This window comes from Cryphonectria parasitica (genome assembly GCF_011745365.1).
Source record: "Cryphonectria parasitica EP155 unplaced genomic scaffold M406scaffold_4, whole genome shotgun sequence".
Classification (NCBI taxonomy): domain Eukaryota; kingdom Fungi; phylum Ascomycota; class Sordariomycetes; order Diaporthales; family Cryphonectriaceae; genus Cryphonectria; species Cryphonectria parasitica.
In genome coordinates, this window is record NW_024468912.1 from 2,524,985 (window position 1) to 2,539,628 (window position 14,644).

A 14,644-nucleotide genomic window follows, 5' to 3' on the forward strand; every position below is an offset into this window, starting at 1 on the left:
ATATAAATCTAAGCTATATCAGCTTTTATATAGAATTATTAATTAATATAAAAAATATTAGAAAAAGAAATTCATTTCTTCATAATATTAGCCTGTAAGCTCAACGCATCGTTCACCAGCTTACAATCAGAACTCATACTATTCCTTCTCTATCCACTTATCTTCTCTTTATGAGAGATCTCAGGCATAATCCAGAGTTCAGATATAATATATAGCCTATTGTATAAGCATAATAGATAAAGGAAATAAAAGAGCTTAGCAGGGAAAAAGAGTATGCTCATCCATAGAGTAAACTTGCTGCTCTTACTGATCCTTACAAACTATAATGCAAACAGCTCTGAGCTACTAGCTTGAATAGCTAAATTCATACTCATTGCATCATTGAACCAGAACTAGGGCGCTATCGCTCTCGAAAGAAAAAGGGATAAACAGCTGCTGAAGCAATGAGCAAGAGCTCGTACAATCCAAGCATGCCTGTGCAGATGAGAACAGCAAACTAAGGCTATACGGGTGCAAGAATAGGGTGAAAAACCTGTCTTAGATCTGTTCAAAGGGTTCAAAATTGAAAGGAAGAGAAAGGATGCTTCATTGTTGCTTATAGCTAAAGAATTTGAAAAGTGAGTGGTATCCTTTATATGTATGAGGATCCTTGATCCACTATACTTCACGTTCCACGGACTATCACCCTGGCCACCACAACAATAAGAGTATTCTTTTCAAGATAAGTTTCTGCAAGAATAATCTTCTTAGATTCTATAGTAAACTGAGTTATATAGTACAAAAAGTATATTCTATAGTAAGTAAAGAATTCATATAATATCTTTTGATTGCTATTATATATAGCAAGCTTATCTATCTTGTATATTTTCTTAGCACTATTGGTAATTATAGAGATAAAATGCGCTTGCTGAGCTTGTTAAGCTAGCTAAGCTTATTAGTTAGCAATAGTAGCGCTTTAAGCTTGCTATTGTTTGCACAGATTCTGAATACGCTAAATAAGCTGGTATACCTGGTTAATCAGTTCTTTTTGAGTAAGAGCATACGAGAATAAAGAGATTTTTGGAGAAGCTATTGTATTCCGTATTGCTTAAGAGATAATATCGAACTATTCTTGAACAAGAGTTATCAAAATATAATAAGTACTGCAGTAATCCGAAGATTCCAAAGTATACAAAGGAATTTATTGTTATAACTCATTCAACATGCAGATTACGAAAACAGATCACAGGCAAACAAGAACCAGATATCATAACTCAACATCAGACAACCCACAAGGATTATGTAACCCAGGGTTAGGGTTACAGGCTAATCAATCAGAAGAGCTCATCTGTGCTCACCGAGCCTCAGTGAGCACCACTGGGCAGCAGTAAGCTTTAGTAAGTGTCAGGGCTTATATGCGCACAAAGGAAATAGGTGGCCCTTGCAACCCCTGGTGGCAGTCCAGAGCTGCTGCAAGAGCTTCGCTCCGAAGCAGCGCTCTCGTACAATGCTGCATAGCTATCAGGCCATTATCATCCCATCTAGTCCAGGCCAATTGTGTATATAAGGGAAAGAGGAACAACAGATCCAGCAGCGAAAAAGAGGAGAGAGGAGATAGGTTCAGTAGTTCCTTTGAATGGAAGCATCAATAGAGCAGCTTGAAAGCAGCTTATATCCCTTCACCTTACTTGTATGCTCTTTTTATTCTAACAAGTCTGAACTTTCTACTCTTTCCCGGAAAGTAAGCTGTTGGGAATAAGAATAGCTCCGATTATACAAAGCAGCAGCGCTGCTCCAGAGCAACAACTACAATAAGCTAGCAACTCTAACTTCTTACAGACCCTAAGCTAATTCCTTTCTTAAACCCTCCTTCCAAGCTTAAATCCAAGCTCAGCTTATAAGAATTTCTTGCTTGAGGCATTAGCAGATATAGCTGGATTGCAATGCTAGAAATGCAAGCTTAATTATTAGTTGGAAGAAGAAGAGATATAGCAGCAGCTAAGAAGCAAGCACGCTTGCTTAACACTACTTCAGAGCAGCAATACCAGCTCAGAGCCTCAGCTAGCTAGCTTCAGCTCTCTCAGCACCCCTTCTATACCAACCTCTTCAGAAGCACTCTCAACAGCGCCTATACAGCTATATTGCAGCTTGCCAGCTCTTATATACAAGAGAGAATTGTATATAGAATTGAAAATATTCTTATATAATCTGCAGTACTATTTCAATATCTGCTGCTTAATCAATGAAGCGAATAAGATGAAATATACAGTATATTGCTTGAAAGATGATCTCAAGCAAAACTAAATCAATTATATTGCTTACTAAAAGAAGAGATAGCATAAGCCTATCTCTATTACCTTTGAAGAACTCGAATTCTTTCTGAAGAACTAGTTAGCTAATCCCATCACTCGCACTATTACTGCTGCAGCAATGCTTGCAAGCATTGCTTAAGGCAAGAGTAAATCAGTAATAAGCTTTGTATGCTGATATTAGAAGGCGGAGCTTGAATCTTTCCATTCTAATACTGAGCAATATTGCATAATAGCTATTCTCATATACTTCAAATCAGAGATTCATATTGCTATTAATGCGCAGATAACGCTCTCAAGCAGCTGAAATGCTCTGATTAGCTTAGTATAACATATCGAATCTGCTTAAGAAACAATTATCAACTCTCAATCTGCTATCAAAACACTCCTAAGCAGCAGCTTAGGAACTGCTATCCTCTCATATCATGGCTATTACAGCTATAGCAAGCCAGGCTATATAGCAAGAGATTGCACAGCTTTACATAGTTCTCAGGCACTTCTTCTTACAAGCATTCAAGCTTCATTAATGCACTTTCAGACAGTTGATAACAACTTTGCTTGCTATTACAACTATCAGAAAACAAGCCATTTTGCTAACCTATGCTCAGAGCCTCAACGAAACATCTGTTACATCTGCAATAAGCCAGACTACTATAGTTCCAGTTGCTCAGAAGCAGAATATTGGATTTGCAGAAAGAAAGAGCATACAGCAAACAGCTGCAAGCAGGCTAATAAGATAGCAACAGCCACGCAACAGAGCTAAGGAGATGCTAAGCGGAAGCTTTGCTAGCTCACTATTCACGCAAGGCTATTGCTCGGAAATAAAAGGAAGCATACATATGGATTGGTTAACTCAGAAGCAGAAGAGAATCTGATCAACCGCTGCTTAGCCAAAGCTCTAGCACAGAACTAACCTTTTGAAGCATGCTCCAAGCTCATCTCAATTAATTAGAAAGCTATTATTATATACAGCAGCTGCTCTATCAATATAAAGATTACAGATAGCTTAGAAACATCTAAAAAGCAGCATTATTACTTCGTAGTAGCAGATATTAGCTAGCTCAGCCTGATTCTGGAATTCCCATAGCTTGAGATTATCAACTCGATAATACAATAAGATATGAAGCAATGAAGATTTCCCCTTCAGCACTCTCAGATTCAGCTCTGCACTATAGCGAAAGAGCTTAAGAGAGCAAGAGTTGCCTTTGCAGCATATTACTATCCAAGCTTACCAAACCTACTCTTCAAGGCTAAGCCAGAAAACGCAGCGCTAGAGCTGCATCTGCTCTCTAAGTACTGCAACTTCATCAATCTATGCATAAAGAAAGCATCAAAGTTGCTTGCATCCCATACTGATATCAATCATCATATTGAGCTCGAAAAGAGAGCAAGACTGCTCTAAAAGCTCTTGTATGCTCTCTTTGCAGCTGAACTAGAAATGCTCAGAAAATACTTGGAGAAGATGCTAGCCAGAGAATGGATTCAATCCTTAATCAGCTCTGCTAGCATATCTATACTATTCATACTAAAGAAAGGAAATAAGTTGCATCTCTATATGAATTATAAAGCGCTGAATCGGATTATATGCAAGAACTGCATTCTATTGCTTTTGATTACTGAGATTCTTAATTAACTGAGCTATGTACAAATCTATACCAAGCTCAATCTTAAGAATGTATATTATCAGCTCTGAATTTGTAAAAAAGATAAGTAGAAGACTGCTTTCTATATGAAATACAGCTATTTCAAGTACTGTATTCTGCTCTTTAGCCTTATCAATGCTCCAGCTACATTTCAGGCATATATTAACAAAGCACTAGCAGGCTTGATAAATATAATCTGTATTGTTTATCTGAATAATATTCTAATCTATAGTAATAATGCTAAGCAGCATACAAGCTATATTCAAGAGATCTTGGAGCAGCTATAGCAATAAAAGCTATATTTCAATCTGAGAAAGTGCAAGTTTAATATATAATAGATGAAATTCCTAAGCTTTATAGTATTCTCAGAAGGAATTAGTATGAATAAGAAGTACATTGCAGCTATTACATAGTAGCTATTTCTGCATACTGTTTACAATATTCAGATATTTCTTGGATTTACTAAATTCTATCATCAATTTATATAGAACTATTTCAAGATTGCTATACTATTAATCAATCTTTTGCAAGGCAGCAGTATAAGCATAATTGCACTTTCGAATTATACTCAAGTAGCTTTCAAGATTCTAATCATGCTCTTTACAACAGCTTCATTGCTATGCTACTACAATGCTGCATTATTAATAAAGATTGAAATGAATGCTTCTGCTTTTGCTATAGAAGCTATACTAGCTTAGCTGTTTCAAAGCTGCTAGCATTCAATTGCCTTTTATTCAAAGAAGCTCTCTTCAATAGAAACACAGTATAGCATAGAGAATATTGAGCTGTTAGCTATTATAAACGCTATATCAAACTAGCAGCATTATTTGTTATATCTGCCTAAGCTTATACTTATTCTTATGAATCATCTTAACTTGCAATACTAAGAAACTAAATAGAAGCTATCTGCTTGCTAGTTATACTAGCTAAATAATCTCAGTATATATAATCTCATCATTCAATACTATCTCAGCAAGTTCAACTCAGCTAATAGATTATTCAGACAGCTAGATTATTAGAGAAAAGAAAGAGCTGAGCAGAAGCTATAAAGTCTCAGCAATTTCGTTACAATAGAGAATCTGAAGGATCAAAGAGGATCTTATATTGGTTATATTCGAAAAGTGAGAGTAGAGCAAGCAGCAGACCTAAATATCTCCTGTTTTCGAGTATGCATTTTTCGCTATTCAAGCGAGAGCGCAGAGTTTGAGCAGATAGCAGATCTGAATATCTTCTGTTTTCGAGAGTGCGCTCTTCGCTATTCAAGCAAAAGTGCAGAGTTGAAGCAGAATGTCCGCTTAGCAACTAATATTACTTGGATATCGGATTGCAAACCAATTATTCTTTTGTATTTAGCAATAAAGTGAAGCATAGCAATAGCGCTGAAGCAGCTTGCAGAGCTAATGAGAATGCATCTGCTACAATTGCAATAAGAAAATGTTTTTGTTCAGATGGAAGCTTAGTGCAAGAAGCGAATATGCAGCTCTATAGCTAGTATAGAGCTATAGCAAGTTATTAAGAGCTTGCTATACTTCAGAGAATATATATTTGTACTAAATCATTCATTAATTTGCAAGAAGCTTTTGAAAGCATATTATAATAATCTAATAGCTAGCTATCTTAGTATAGCTAAGTTTACTAAGATGATTTCTTATTACTACTATTGGAATACATTAGCTAAGAATATGAAAAAGCATATTAATATATATGCAGTATGCTAGCAAATAAAAATGAAGAAATAATACTTATATAGCCTGCTTAGTTCCTTATTACCAGCAACTTGCTTATAAGCTGAGATATTAATAAACTTTATTACTAGTCTACTTAGATTTATTAGTTTCTATAATAAAGCTTACAATACTATTCTGATAATTATTAATAAATACTCAAAATATATTCTATATATTCCAATAATAATACAGCTTATAAGCAGCAGCCTAGCAGATATTATGCTATAGCATATATATCAATTCTATAGCATTCCTGAGAGCATTATATTAAATAGAGAGAGCTTCTTTACAAGCTACTTCTAAACTAATTTCTGCTTTCATCTAGAAACTAAGCAGTATCTGAGTATTGCATTTTACTCCTAAATAGATAAATAAATCAAGCAGCAGAATTAGAATCTCGAATAATATCTCTATACTTATTACAGCCTTTCTCAAGCAGATTAAATGCAGCATCTACTTCTTGCACAAGCAGTATATAACAGTGCAGACTATAGTAGAATAGAATCATCATTTGCTATATTGCTTTATAAATTCCAACTAACAAAACTAACAAATATCAATATGCAGCATTCAAGCTATATTTCCAAGATTTCAGAGCAGCTTGAAAATCTTGCTAAAGCTTATAAGAAAGCTCAAAAAAGCTTCAACTATACAAGACAAGCATATATTAGATAGTATAATAAATGCTATACTAATAAAAGATTCTCTCTTAGCAATCTCATTCTCATCTCAGCTAGGCATTTATGCTAAAAAGGCATTAACAATAAACTAGCAAACAAATATCTTAGCTCTTTTTGAATACTGGAGATTGTAGAAGTGCATAAACTAGCATATAAGCTTGAATTGCTAGCGAAATACAAAATCTACAATATCTTTCCAATCATAGCTCTAAAGAACTTTAATAAACAAGATGAAGAAGAGCTCAAAGCATATTCTAATATCAATCTCAAGAAAGAAGCGCATTAGAAAGTAAAAGCTATTCTAGCATACTGAAAGCTACTTAGGAACTACCAATTCCTTATATATTAAAAGGAATATAGCAGCAATGAGAATTCATGGAAATTACAAACATTTATTAATAATAAACCATTAATCAAAGAATATAAAGCATAATTGAAGCAGTAATAATGCAGTACAGAAGCTGCTTAATCTTTGATTGGAAAACTAAAAACCCTTATATAGCCTACTCATCTAAGGAGTTAGCAACGCCTCTGCATTATAGCAATTAATGCTAGTTATTTCCTATGCTATAAAAGCATGCTTACCCATCTAGAGTTTTTAAAGAAATTACTCTTCCTCTTCAGAAGCTGCTTTAGAGAGCTTGCAAGCTGCCTCAGCTAGTATTTCCAGAGTGCTAATACTGCGCTGGAGCAGTAACATTAACTCTCTGCTCAAAACAGGGGCAGGAAACGCACTAACTACTAGTGCAGAAGCAGTGCTTACAGAGCGCACCAGCTGGAGAACATTTTGCAAGTTCTCATCAATCAGCTCTCAATCAAAGGCGCATGCATTATTCAGAGCTAAGCTCGCTTTGTATAAAAGCTATAGCAGCTTGTAAGCAGCGCAGAAGATAAGAGGGAGCAGGGGTAATATTACTTATGGAGTAGCAAGAATGATTGTTGCTAGCGCATCAAAAACAACAGGCATCAGAATCTATAATGAGTTAGCATAAGGAACAGTAGGATAGCGATAAGAGAGCTTGCTTACCCGCCTGATCCTAGCATCGGATATCTAGCTTCTGGATGCAGCAGCGCATGCATTCCTAGCACCAGCTTGCTAAGGAGCACACTGCACCCAGCTCTGCAGAAACCTTCTTCCTCTTGACAGCCTGATAATGTCAGTACAATGCTATATATACAGTATATCTGGGTACTCACAGAGGCTGTGGGAGTGACGGGAGGAGGAACCTCCGGGGAGGGAGTCGCAAGGGATTCGGGCGGGAGCGAGAGAGAGAGCGAGAGCGAGGGCGAGGGAGAGGCTCTCTTGTGCTTCTTGCTGGCAGGAGCCTTGCAGCTACCACGCTGACTGCCGCAGCAGCTACGAGAAGGAGGGAATAAGGGAGCAGCGGAAGCGCCAGAGAGCAGAGAGTAGCAGGGAGGGGGCACCGCATCAACAGCGCTGGAGGAGGCATTGCTAGCCTCCGAAGCCTTAGAAGCAGTCTGATCCTCAGAAACCTCAGAGGCTAGCACAGCCTCCCCAGATGCATTGATAGCAGTAAAAGAAGATATCTGCAATAAATCAGCTTCTATACAATGCTTCAGAGAATAGGGATATATATACTATGCTATTACTGCTGTTGTTATTATTATTACTGCTGCTGCTGCTATGATAGCTGAGAGAAGGGAAAATAGAAAGAGAGAGGGGTTCAGGCGTGAGAGCGAAATAAGGGATAACAGTGCCTTACTAGCACATGCACTCCAGGCAACTCTATTATCTAGCTCTAAAAACTATTCTGAGATCGCAGTAGCATAGATAACTGCGCCAAGCTGCACAGTCTTTGTAACCACACTGCATCTGCGCTGCGCCAGCGCTGGAGCAACCTTCACAACATCACATAACTTACCAGCAGAGAGAAACTTAGCCCTCTAGGGCGAGGCATTCCAATAACAAGAACTAACTAATAAGAGAACTATTGATAAGTATAAAAAGATCTGTAGATTCATACAAGAGCAGCTCGGGCATATAGTTCCTGAAGATAGAAACCTGAAAGAGGGAGGATTCTATTAGAGCTTGTATGCATATAAAGAAAATAGGTAGCTCTTGCAATCTCTGGTAGCGGTTCAGAGCTGCTGCAAGAGCTTCGTTCTGAAGCAGCACTCTCATACGATGCTGCATAGCCATCAGGCTATTATTATCCCATCTAGTTCAAGCTAATTGTATACATAAGAGAAAGGAGAACAACAGATTCAGCAGCGAAAAAGAGAAGAGGGGAGATAGGTTCAGTAGTCCCTTTGAATGGAAGCGTTAACAGAGCGGCTTGGGAGCAGCTCACACCTCTTCACCTCACTTATATGCCCTTTTTACCCTGACAGTAAGCACCACTGAGCAACAGTGAGCCTCAGTAAGCATTAGCAAGCCACACTGAAGAGCTGAATATATAATTATACATTTATTACTATTAGACAGATCATTATATATAGCTCTTCAGTTATTAATCTAAGTATCAAATTACTCTCTATTCTGATAGCTCCAAAAGCAGTGAATACTTGCATCGCTTACTGAGATTTGTATAGTTCTGTATTCAGAAACTTAGCATTTTAATACTGCTCTTGTTAGCATAAATCCTCTTTGTATACTTTAGAATCTTTGGATTATTATAATACTCATTACATTTTGATAATTCTTATTCAAGAACGATTCAATATTATCCTCTTAAGCAATACGGAATACAATAGCTCTTCCAGAAATCCCTTCATCCTTGTATGCTTCTATTCAGAAAGAACTGATTAATTAGATATACTAGCTTATCCAGCATATTCAGAACTTATATGAATAATAGCAGGCTCAGAGTGCTATCATTGCTAACTAACAAGCCTAGCTAGCTCAATAAGCTTAGCAGGCGCAGTTTATCTCTGCAATTACTAATAGTACTGGAAAAGCATATAAGATGAATAAGCTTGCTATATATAATAGCAATCAAAAGATGCTGCATGGATTTCTTACTTACTGTAAAGCATATTTTCTGTATTATAAAACTTAGTTTATCAAGGAATCTGAGAAAGTTATTCTTGCAGGAACTTATTTCGAAAAGAATACTCTTATCTAGTATAAGCTTTCTCTATATAACTACTTGAAGTATCAGAACAATTCCAATATGCATATTCAGAGTATTAAGAATATATTTGATTCTTTTGAAAGCTTTGAGAAAGCTCTTAAGAAAATCTTTAATAATTCTAATAAAGAATGCATTATAGCTTAGCAGCTTATAAATCTCAAGCAAACTAAATTAGCTTCTATTTATATAATTAGATTTAAGCAACTCTTAGTATAATTCTTATAAGAAGATAAGAATCTTATAAAGTATTATTATAAGGAATTCAAGAACAATATTAAAGATGAAATCTTCAAGCAGAATTAGCTAAAGAACTTTGCAATATTCTCCAATCAAGCTATCTGTATTAACAACTGTTTATATAAACGATAGATAAAGAAGTTCAAGAAGAGAAGAAACTAGACTTGGAGATTTTCAGCTAATACAGGCAAGAAACTCCAAAGTAAGAATAAAGATTGATATAGCAATACAGCTTAGAGCAGCACTACGCATACTGATCCCATAAAACTTAATACTGCTAATAGATAATATAGCAAGAGAAATAGCATTACTTGCTATAACTGCAACAAACAAGAATACATTGCATATAACTACTATTAACTCCAGAAGAATAAATAGCAATTAGTTCAAAAAGAATGCTAGATGAATATTGCTTAATAATAGAAACTCAATCAACTGAGCAAAGATACTCTCTTGGAGCAAGTATTGAATTCTATTAATTACAGAAATCTCAGCTGAATATTCTATTATAATAACAACTGCTTAATATACTTCTTGAATAAGAAAGATTCAGAATAGTTCTCTTAGAAATCTAAGCGCTGTAGATAAATAGCAACAGCAGAATGAGGATGTATGCTTAGCATTCTTATAAATAGCAATTCGAACTGCTCTGATATTGTGAAACAGAGCATTCAGGCGTTGAAAGAAGAGCTTAGCAATGATATTCTTCAATATTCTTTATTATTTATATCAAATATTCTAACTAGGGATATGAATAAGAGATAATACTCTTTTAGTTATTAATATAAATATTTAAATAACATCGAAAATGCTTCTTAAGCAATAGAAAGATTAAGCTAGAACGAGCAATTCAATAGTTTATCAAAATCTCTCATAAACAATAAATCCAAGAAGCTTATAGAAAGATTTCTCTTCAGCATTGAATGGAATAAGAAAATAATATAAATTGAATATCTCGTTTATAGAATAGAGTTAAAGAAGCTCTTTACTAGCATTCCCTTGCAAAACATCGAAGCATAATAAGATGAAGATTCTCGAATTGATTCACTTTACAACTTATATTACAAACTAGCTTGAATCTTCTGTATCTATTATAGCTGCAGAATGTATTTCTCAGACAAGATGCAATATAAATAGTTTTCCATCAGAAAATCAGAACAAATCCTTTAGACTGTTAAAGAATAGAAACTCCGCTTTAGGGAGATTCTCAATAAATAGTACTACAATGCATATATCGAACTATTAGATAATTGCTTCATATAATATATAGATAAAAAGATAGAATGATAGCAATATAAGATAATACTCTGTATAATTTATATTAATAACAAAGTTTGCAACTAGTATTAATAGAAGAAAGATTAGAAATGATAATAATATAAGCAAAAGCAAGCTAAAAAGCTTGCTTAAGAAGTAGCAAAGCAGGCTTAGAAGAATAAGTAGTTCTTAATAAACTTAAAAGAATAGAATTGCTTATAAAGAGACTGCAGATGATTAGATTGAAACAGTTCCTATATAAAGCTTCTAAAACAGATTATACTTACATTAAGTTCAATATATACATTCAAGAATACAAATACAGCGCATTATTAAATAGTAGCACTCAGGGAAACTTCATATCTCCATATATTATTAATCAAGCATAACTACAATAGAGATAAAAGAAATGCTTATATACTCTCAGCACTATAAAAGAATAATCTGTTGTATACAATCAAGGAGTAATCAATAAAGAGATTAATCATCTATTTATCTTAATTCAAGAATATATAATCAGAGCTTTCTTTGATATTATGAATACAGCATAGCATAAGCTGATTATGAAGCTTTCATAGCTTAAGAAGCATAATTCTCGAATCAATTGAACTACTAGCTAGCTCTTATGAAAACAAGCTATATTCAGAAAGATAGTTGCAATCAGTAGCGCAGGATCGAAGCTAGTTATTGAAGAATACTCAGAAAAAGAAGCTTCAAACAACTTTATACATACTTTCAAACTAGCAAAGCTAGCAGTTCAAGAAGAAGAATCTAGTAATAAGCAAACCTAAATAGTGCTAAAGTATCAATAGATTAGCAAAACAATAGAAGCAAGATTCTCAGTAAGTTAGTTTGCTTCGGAGCAACAAGGAAAAGCTTCAGAATGTGAATTGTAGACTTATACAGGAAAAACCTCGAAACTAAGCCCTCGAGCGCTCAGTTCAGCTCGAAGCAGATACTCAAAGCTCTCAAAAATAACAAACAAAAAGAAGCATACTCAGCAGTATCTACTATTCCTTCAGATAGCAGAAACAGCACAAGAACTAGAACTAATACTTGCGAATATACTACAAGAATATTACAAATTCAAGAAACTATTCTAGAAAGAATTGAATACGGGATTACCGGAATATAGCTCATACAACTACGAGATTCTGCTACAAGAAGGGAAATAGCTCAAATTCTTCCCTATCTACAAACTAGATAAAGCATAGCTAGAAGCACTTAGAGAATATCTTGATGAGAACTTTAAGAAAGATTATATATAATCATTGCAATTACTAGCAGAATACTTCATTCTGTTTATATCTAAGAAAAATAGCAAGCTTAAGCTATATATTAATTATAAGCAACTCAACAATATTACAATCAAGAACTAATATCCATTACTACTTATTAAGAAATTATAAGATAAGCTGCAAGAAGTATAATAGTTTATAGTTCTAAATCTGAAAGAAGCTTATAATCTAATTAGAATAAAAAAAGAAAAAGAATAGAAAACTGCTTTCAGAATATACTATGAATACTACAAATATTTAATTATACTCTTTGATTTAATGAATACTCTAGCTTCATTCTAGGAAATAATCAATTATATTCTATACAAGTATTTGAATCAGTTTATTATTGCTTATTTCAATAATATTCTTATCTACTCTCAAATACTTGAAGAATACAAGAAATATATAAAGATAGTATTGTAAATATTCTAAGATGCAAAACTTCTTATAGAGCCTGCAAAGAGTTACTTTCATATATAAAAGATTAACTATTTCAGATTTACAATCAAGCTAGAATATATTAAGCTATAGAAAGATAAGATAGAAGCTGTTAGAAATTAGCTAATTCCTAAGAATATTAGAAATATTAGATCTTTTCTTAAATATATCAACTTCTACAAGCAGTTCATTAAGAACTACAGCTGAATCGCATACTCTTTTACAAATCTTACCAAAAAAGAATAGCTTTTCAAATAAATCTCCAAAGTATAGAAAGTCTTCAATAAGATTATTAAGCATATTATCTCAGAACTAGTTCTGTATAAAGCAGATTTCTATAAACCCTTTGAAATAGAAACTAATACATCAAAATATGCACTCAGAGAACAACTTAGCCAGCAAGATAACTAAGAATATCTAAGAATTATAAGCAACTTCTCAAAGAAGTTAAATAGCTCAGAAATTAACTATAGAATTCCTAATCAGAAACTTATAGCAATAGTAAAAGCTTTCAAGAAGTAGCAATACTACTTTATTAGCATATAATATCCGATTATAGTTCACTCGGATTACAAGAATCTAACTATATTCATAATAATCAAGATTTTGAATAAGCAATAAGTTAGATAAACAGAATTCCTTTTATAGTTTAATTTCAAGATTATATATTATAAAAGCTCAGAGAACAAACGAGCAGATGCTTTTAGCAGAAGATTAGACTATTAAGATACAGATTCTTTAGATATATAGAATATCTTTATTCAAAATGAATCAGGAAATCTTATCAATGCATACAGAGAACTGAATGCTGTCTTCAGAATTAAACTCTCAGAAAAGAATTCAGAATTAATAACTCCAAATAAATAAGATAACTATATCAAGAATATATACAATATATCAGCATATAAATATTAGAAAATTAGAGCAATCTATGAATATATTAGAAGATACTGGAGTTTATTAAGCTTTAGAAAAAGAATTGAAAATATCTTATAATAATACAATAGCTGCAAAAAGAATAAAGCAGAAAGATATAAGCTTTATAAACTATTATACTTCTTATTAGTACTTATAACTATTTAGCAATTTATCAGTTTAAACTTTATTACCAAGCTATCTTTCTTACAAAAACTCTTAACTAAAGTATAATACAATAGCATTCTAGTAATAGTTTGCAAACTAAGCAAGTATACTTATTTTCTTTTCTATAAAAAAAGCAGTACAGCAGAGAAACTCGCATATGCATTCTTCAGAACAATTATTGCTAACTACAGCATATCAGAAGAAGTAATCTTCAATAAAGATAGAAAGTTCAACTCAAAGTTTTAAACTTTACTTATAAAACAACTTAGAACATACTATAGAATATCTATAGCATTTCATTTGCAGATAAATAAACAAACAGAAAGAATGAATCAGATTATTAAATAATATTTTCAATATTATATTAATCAGAAATAGGATAATTAGATCAACTTATTGCTTCTTGCACAGTTTGCTTATAATAATACAAATACAAGCATAATAAAGAAATCATTATTCTTCATATTCTACAGATATAATCTAATAGCTTATTACAAAGCACTGCAAGAAGCAGATATAGAAGCTGCAAATAAGAAAATTAAGAAGATTAAGAAAGTTTAGAAGGAATTTCAATCAGAACTACAATTCGTTCAGAAATGAATAGTACAATATGCAAACTCTAAGAGAATTGAGAAACCAATCCTACAGAAGAAAGATAAAGTTTATCTACTTCAAAAAAACATCAAAACAATTAAACTCAGCAATAAGCTTAACTATAAGAAGTTAGAATTATTCAAAATCTTATAATAGATTTCTCTAATTAACTATAAGTTAGTATTACTTTATAAGATAAGAATATACTCAGTTTTCCATATCTCACTATTGGAATTAGCAGCATAGAAAATACTAGCGAATAATATAGCAGAAGTAGAAAGCAACAAACTAGAGTATGAAGTAGAAAAGATTCTTAAGCATA

The 14,644-nt window shown here is 33.4% G+C and overlaps 1 protein-coding gene across 1 annotated transcript in view; it reads left to right on the forward strand.

The window, feature by feature from the left end:
• M406DRAFT_322154 (uncharacterized protein) overlaps positions 1-14,644 on the forward strand; it is a 42,938-nt gene that overhangs the window by 26,872 nt on the left and 1,422 nt on the right. The gene's annotated exons all lie outside the window — the stretch shown is intronic.